Raw genomic sequence first — 8560 nt, forward strand, 5'->3', positions numbered from 1 at the left:
TCTCATTTTCAAATATGTTATTCCTCGTAACCCTAGGATTGTGTACGAATTGGTTGATCAGGAATCGGAGTCCCGAATACTTCAATTTAAGGAGTTTAGGGTTGGGTAATCGATAACCGTCCTACCAAACCTTCGGGAATTGTTATTTGAATTGATTTGGACCTTAGGAACTCTCAGATTGGAAGTCAGAGGTTGCGGGCCTCATGGGCCCTGGTTGGTTAAAAAGGAAAAGTTGGCCAAATCGTTGACCTTGGACCTATCGAGACCGTCTTAACAGAAGATATGCATTAAATTCCGGGAATTAGGGTTTTCTTTCTAATTTAAAATTCGTGTTCAAAATATAATTTTTGATGTCTCGATGTTTCTTTAATAGGTGCTCAGGCTCCAGCTAGCCAGCAGGCTGGACTCCCAGATGGCCATAACAACTTGGACTTTCTGTGAGTGGACTTTGTTTTAAATAAGCATTGTTTTAAAGTATAAATTGCATGCATAAAAAGGGATTTTCAAATTTATATTTGTTTTTACTTGGATATGGGAAATATTGAAAATTTATGCATGTTTGCATGTGAGAATTATAAGGTTTTTATGGCATTGAATGGAAGTAATAAGGGATTGAAATATGATTTGTGCACGCGGTATATGTTTACCATAGTATATACCTTTGGGTATTCTAGACACTAGGTAACTCTTTGGAGGTGTGTTGGGAATCGGGCACCCCTGACTGGGTGTACCGAAGACCTTGACATGCTGTCTGGGCACGTATGACTCATTTCAACTGCATGTGTATTGATAATTCTACCGTGCTTGTCAAGGGAGCAATAGTCCCCCAGTTGGACTGCTCATTCTCTAGCCACATGAGTATTGAGGATTCTGCCATGTGGTCTAGTAAAACAATCCCCGTGTTGGATTGTTTTCCCCTGGTACATAGCAATAGATGTGCGTGCGTTTATATAAGTATAAAAAGAGATTTATGGGATTAAACAGGTTTTGAAATCAAGCACGTGTATAAAGGTTTTACATGCATGGCTTTCGAGCAAATGTTTTCGAAAAGGCGGGGTTAGTATGTTTGTTATAATTATGTTTAAACTTTCTTTTCGTCCACTCACATTTTTTATTTTGGCCCCCCTAGGCCGTGACTTGAGGAGCTTAACAACCAAGATCAAAAACTCTCTCCGCCCGATCGTCTCCATCGTAGCACTTTATTTTTTTTGTCATATCTACTGTTTATGACTTGTAAACTAATGAGATCTTTAGAATGCTCTGAATACGCCTTGTATGGTTGGATTTGTGGCCATAGGCCATTTATAAATTGTGTGAGTTGGTGTTTGGGTATTTTAACTGTGTTTCTTACATGTGTAAATTTTGGAATTACCCTTTTTTTTAGGGGAGGCTCTGCCCAAATTTCGATAGAAGTCTTGACCCTTTTATGCTTTTAAGGTGGGAAAAAGGGTTCCTTCTATATTCTCACAATTACAATCTCTATGTCAAGCTCTAATTATATTTCTCAAAGATTTATTTCAGAATTGCAAATCTCCAGTCTCAATTCTCAAATCACAACTCAGGGAATCTTATTTGGATTCTCAAAATCACAACAAAATATCAATCAAGTCACCAAGGTAACAGCTTAAAAGTGGCATTTTCATTTGTACACTCCGATGTTTGGAGTTTCCCAATTAGTTCAAATATGTGTCTTATTTCCTTTTCGTAGATTCCCCGCTATACATGAATTTTCCCCATAAAAAATAAATATAAAGTGTTTGATCTCTTTGTTCGTTTTAAGAAATATGTACAAAATCTGCTAAGCACTTCCATTAAAGCATTGTAATGCGAACCGATCATTCTGCTTTGGTACAATTTTTATTTGTGAAATTTTTTTCTTAAACCTGTCCGAACTAGATTATTCAGTCCAGTTCACGGTTTAGATTTTAGCAAACCATCGGTAATGTAGACTTTTTGAAATAATATTTTATCACGTGGAGTAGTTTTAAAAGTTGTCACCTGATTACATAGGAGAAAGCTAGAGAAGTGAAAATAACAAGATAGAAAGAGATGGACTGGGGTTGGCTTTTCATTTTAGCTTTTTCCATATTATGTATTTAATTTCTATTTAAATTAAAATTTTATAAAGGAAAAATTGAGAACTTTGGAGAAAATATTTGGGTCCTGGCTGGGTATCTAGACATCACTGGTTTCCATAAAATATCTATTAAAAAACAAAGAAATGAGAAGGGAACCAACATGTTGGAGCATCCAAAATGGTGGGCTCTAAATTTGTTGCTCTACTACTAGTTTATTTTAGAGATATTTAGTGATATACCCATTTCTAGTACTAATATTATAAATAAACCCTACACAATTGAATTCCTATAAACAAACCCAAAAAAAACCCAAAAAATGATAGCTAGTCTTATTGAATTTAATATTGATTATTAAATTACTTTGATGCCCTATTGATTGCTTTGGGTATTTTTATGAGATTTTGGGGTTGGGCTTGTTTTAAGAAATTGATGGCAGTTTTGTAATTTATAAGAAGTTAAAAGTTTTTTTGTTATGTTGTAAATGGGTTTTGGGTGTGTTTCTAAAGTCCATTTTATATAGGGTATTTTTATAATTTGGGCCCCCATATTGGGTATAATAGTGAATCTCCCTTTATTTTATTTTATTTATTTATACATGCGGTATTGGAGGAAGGAGAAATCAATATATCTAAGATGCAAATGTAAATATTCTTAACCACTTAGACTACAAGTCCCTTACTGCTCTACTACTACTTTTAAAGACCTTTTTAGTAACTAAGGGAGATCTTTAGGGCTTTAAAGGAATAGTTGCTACAATGAGAAAGGTTCTAAACTAGGGTCTCTACATTTTGGATAACATATTTTTTATGGAGAAGAATGAGAAGGAGAAGCTTCTTTTTTTGTCCTTGATTTTTGGGATCTAGGGTTTCTAGAGAGGAAGAGGAGAGGAAGAGGAGAGAGCAGAGAGAAGCGAAAATAACAAAAATGAAAAAGAATAAGGGCACTATGGGGACGACACTTATATATTTATATAAAGGGTATTTGACTAATAGCATGTGACCAAAAGTCTATATCGAAATAGAATTTGCAAAAATTCCATTATTGAATAGAGGTTTTGGAAAGGGCTTATTTTAGTCAATGTCACTAGTTTTTATGTGGTAATTTGATTATATGCTAATTTTTTTTATGATGTCTTGACTACTTTTATAAACATTTCAACCAAAAAAATATCAAATTCCGACAACATTAAAGTTTTGTATCTATTGCAAATTTAGGAACAATAGAGTTTGCTATATATAAATAATTTTGAAATTTTTTATAAATCCATTGGTTTATGCTCAATTATTTACAACCCGTTAAATGTACTTTGCTTTCCATATTTTCTGTTGGATTAAAATACCCCATATAATTGGGTCATTTTAACGTCAGCCTGATTTAAAATGTGTTGAATGCATGTCATTGGATGAGATACAAACTCCGGTGGAGTTCAGCTTTTAGCCCCTTTTTCGGGCTTCTCGAAAACCTAGCCTCCTCTCTCCGAAAAACTGCTCTAGAATTATTTTCATTTTAAAGCGAGAGAAAGTCATTGTTCTTCTTTCTTTCTCTCATTCTTCCTTCTTTCCTTCTTCTCTCTTCCTCCATTTTCAAAGATATAATGTTTCTCCTATTTGTCTTTGTTTTATTATAAATTTTCTCCACTCTTCATAGGCATATGCGTCTTGGCGTCGGATTTTCACTTGCGTTTTGGTGTCGAATCTTCACCATCATTCTTTTTGCGGTTTCTTCATGTTTGGGTTTTTTATGTAGTTTTCACCTCTCCTTGTGTGAGAGTTTTTCACCTCTCCTTTGTGAGAGCTTTTCACCTCTCTTATGTGAGAGTTTTATTTGTATTATTATGGCTTGATTTTTTCAAGTTTTATCTCTTTTTGGTTGTTCTGAGTTTCAACTCTTAGTTAAGATGCCTATGCCAGAGTTTTTTCGATCCTGCGTGATCGTTAGTGGAAGAATCCTAGATTGTCTTAATTTTGATGTTAGATCACTTCAATTATTATAATAGCTCTTTGTGACTAGTGGTTTTTTTGGTTATATTACAAGTCCATAATTTCTGTACAAAAAAAATATATAATTAAAAAAAAGCCCTATTTTCAGGCTCATTGTGGGTGTGGGAGAGCCCCATTGGGTTTCTAAATTATAAAGCCACCATTGTAAATGTAATTGGCATGATATGAATTTGACTCGGACTAAAAAAGCTGTATGAAAGTAGTTTTAACAAATTTTATAACTTTTGAAGAGACATACGACCACCGATGAGCTTTATCAAGGTCAGGTATTTCAATTGACTTCCATGACTCGTAGTGAAAATTCGATATTTGCTTTAGATGGTACTTGATTCTACGTCCACCCAAGATTTTTATGTAGACACCAAGGCTGCTAATTTTTTATTTGAATTATGAAATCTCAAGAAATTTTATGAAAACACCAAAAACCTCAAGGATGTTTATATAAATAACTCTTACCTTAATTGGTGAGGCAACCTGAATGAAGTAATGCCAGAAATAGATAATAAAGAAGCACATTCCATAATTGATCTGTTTTCTCCTTAAACTAATGTGCCAGAAATAAGTTGGAGTGAAAAGGGTGATCCAGTAGCCAAAACTGTTGCTTCAACAACTAATTTCCTGCTGAATGTTTTTATGCTTACCCGTTAATTAATCAGTCAGAGATAAGCTAAGGCCAAATTTCTTTATTATTATTTTGTGTACAATATTAATTATAGAATTAATATATTCCGCAAGTGGATGACCTTTCATACTTGATTAGAGTGAGAAATGGCTTTGCCAGAATACACATGATGCTTCGATTTTTAGCTATACAAATCTTGCGAATAGAGCAAAAAAGCATGGTAGTAATAAGATTAAAAGCTCCTCATGGGGCAGGTATAGGATTTAGAGAAATGCTAGCAACCTTCTCTTTAACCTTCTCTTTTGGACCTTTTCCTTTCTCCTCATGACAAGTGTTATTTTCCTTACACTTAAAACAATGTCATTAATGCATCACACAAGTTAGTTTTTGTTTTCCAAATTTACCCTTTTAAAATGTATTGGCTTTTATATTTCCTTCAATTTATTCAACTTTTGTTACAACTTCTTTAGCACATTATTAAAAATTAAATAAGAAAAACGTCATTTTTTAGAATTTAAAAAAAAAAAAAAAAAAGAAGTTGTTACATGACATTGTTATCATCTTTATTTTGTTTTTAACAAAACACACGTTCTCTTTAGAAAAAAAAAAAAATTTAAAAACTTTAGTTTTTATTTTCTTATTTAATTTTTTTAACAAGGTGATAAGAAAGTTGTAAAAAAATTAGCTTGTTATTAAAATAAATTAATACATTTAATAAGGGTAAACTTGGAAAACAAAAATTAGTTTGTGTGATGCATTAATGACATTGTTTTAAGTGTAAGGAAAGTAACACTTGTCATGAGAAGAAGAGAGAAGGTTCAAAGGAGAAGGTTAGAGAGAAGATTGCTAGCACTCCCCATCCATGTATCTTGTAATCATTTTCTAGAATGAGATATTTAGAAATCTAGAATTTCAGAAATTTTCATTTTAGCGTTTTATAATAATGTGAGCTGATTGAGAAGCAAATATTTATTATAAAAAAAAAAATTAACGCAAATATGTAACAGTGTAGTAGTTGTCATTATAATTTGTTATAAAGCTAAAACTTGACAATGAGAAAATGAAAAAAAAAAAAAAAAATCGACCTCTCTAGGAAAAATCTCATACCCATTTCTAAATTATGAGTGCTTTATATGGAAGAAAAAATTGACGGAAAATTAGAATGGATGCAAGAATTGGAAGACGACAAAGACTAAAAAATGAGTTGAATGACCAGAATGAAACTCGGACAGAAGTTAGCCAACATGACATCATATACCCTAGGAGAGAATTAGCAATAAAATTAGAACTTTCTCATAATCATGTGTTGCATGGTTTGGTAAATGGACGGCCAAAAGTCGTAACGTGCTTTTGAGACCGATAAATTAGCTTCAAGTTGCTAAGCTTACTAACACGAGGAATTCGAACTGTGGACCAACGTATTAGAAAACCTATTAATTTGTAAACTTATATGCCAAAAATGAGAAAACTACTAGTAGTCGGCTATCGGAGATTTGGCTTTTTGCTAAGTCAACAATTACATAGCTAAGCTATCTTAGGCATGCACAATATGATACTCATATAATCTTAACAAAGCTTTTCGACATCCGTTGAAATGGCTGGCTTCAAGTTCTTAACTTTTCCAGCTCATGAAAATGAAAAGAAAAAGGCAACCTATTATGAGGCAAACCCAAAACCCTAAAGTATCTATAATGAGCTTTTTAAACCACCTCTTTAGACAAAATTTGGAAAAAAATTGAAGAAACACAACTCCAACCATACTCAAAGAGTACTGAGTATAGTCGGTCCTAAGATTTGTTTGGTTATGAGACAAAAACAAAAACGGAGACTCTTCATACGTATTTATATGCTGCATTAATTAAGTTATTCTCTTTTACTATGTGACATACGATCGACTTAATTATTAAATAAGTGAGTTAAGATTAACTATTATTTGACCCAAATATGAAATGTCAAGTACCATCCAAACATGGCACAACAAAACTCAAATGCGATCACTTTTCTCTTATTATATTTTGTGGGTTTTACAAGTATTATAATCATATGGCAAACTAGATGATTTAACTATTTAGAAGTGATGTTAAAAGCGCTTTTAGATCATCCAAACCATTTTTCAAAGCTTTTGGGAACAATGCTACGTATTGAGCGAGAGTAAAAGTGCTTCCTATACAAACACGCTTCTAAAACAGAAATTCCGGTTGTACTGTACACACACAAGTTGGTTTGATCTCTGTAAGACAGGCACATCCAGCCCGGTGGTTATCTACTCACTAAAAAACTAATCACTCTCAACTACAAATTTGTTAAGTTCTATTTATTAAACCAAAATTAACCATTCATACATACATTAAATGTTAATTTATACGTACTTATCGAGTACGGGCACTAATCCCACCATATCTATGAACCTTGGATATCTAAAAACTACGGGATCCCAAGATTTGTCATTGTAAGACTAAATTTCAAACCTAAAACCAAGGCTGAGCTCACATGCATTGGTTCATGTTCCTTGCTAACTACGGTATATATATATATATATATATATGGTTATGGTATGGGTTAAGATAACGTATAAGAAGGTTATTGATGATGGTGATACAACCCTCGGTGCATGTGAACAGCTTATTTGCCCAACACTTCCGTCACACGGTGCCGTAATAGTAGCGTTAAGTCACCAAACTTCTTATAATCGCTATCACATTTTGAGTGTTGAATCAGATTCCAATATATTATAGGGGTCCGAACTTGAGACTACTAATTGGTAAATCATGTCTCTTTTTCATTTGGTTAGACCTAGTTGATGAGTGTTGACCGAACTTTAAATAATGACAAATATAATAAATATTATACACACATTTATCTATCATGGCATTGTTGGGCACTCCATGTGTGCAAACCCCAAATATTTCATGTATATAAATCCCCAAGGGTTTCATTGAACTTTACCACATTCAAGCCTAATTAGGGTTTTTTTTGGGAGAGGGAAAATGATGATGAGAAGCCAAATATCATTTGTGTTTCTTGTTCTCCCATGTTTGGGTCTAGTTACTCTGAGCTTGTGTCTAGGGTTTGTGAGTGCTGCTTCTTCGTTGCCACAGCCTAACAAGTTGACTTGGCATTATTACAAAATCCATAATACTTGTCATGAAGCAGAGATTTACGTAAGGCACCAAGTGCAATTGCTTTGGAACAAGGATAAAACCATCACCTCCAAGCTCCTCAGGTTGCTCTACTCCGATTGCTTCGTCACGGTATGTGCTTCTAATCATTTCTACTCAGCTTGCTCCTCCTCATTGTTTCTCAGATCAATTAAATTTGTGCATGTATCTTTGTTTTTGTGGCCAAAGTGAAGCAATGAAAGCTTTTCCCTTCAGCTCATGTATGAATTAATTAGCTATTTAAAACGATATTAATTCACACACAAAAAAAAAAAAAAAAAAAAAAAAAAAATTTCCCTTCGGCTATATGTTATTCTTTTTTTGGGGTCAGAAATACATTAATATCTGGTTCCCTACTTACTATAATATATTACCACAATTTTTCCACAAAATATATTTAATTCCCTTTGGTGGTAAACCACCTTTGTTTTTCCTATATTATATTTTCTCTATCCTTTTTTTTTTTTTTTTTTTTTGGGATTATGGAAGCCTCTTAGGAAGATTAAAATACCCTTCCCTTACTAATTAATCTGATAATGCTTATAAAATTTATTGAATTTTAAAAATAGTTAAATGTATGTACGAATTAATAGATTTATTTTATACATTGAAAATGCAGGGTTGTGATGCATCAGTGCTCCTTGATGGTCCAAACTCAGAAAAAACTGCACCACAAAATTATGGGCTTGGAGGGTTTGTTTT

The sequence above is a fragment of the Prunus dulcis genome, chromosome 1 (assembly GCF_902201215.1).
Source record: "Prunus dulcis chromosome 1, ALMONDv2, whole genome shotgun sequence".
NCBI lineage: Eukaryota > Viridiplantae > Streptophyta > Magnoliopsida > Rosales > Rosaceae > Prunus > Prunus dulcis.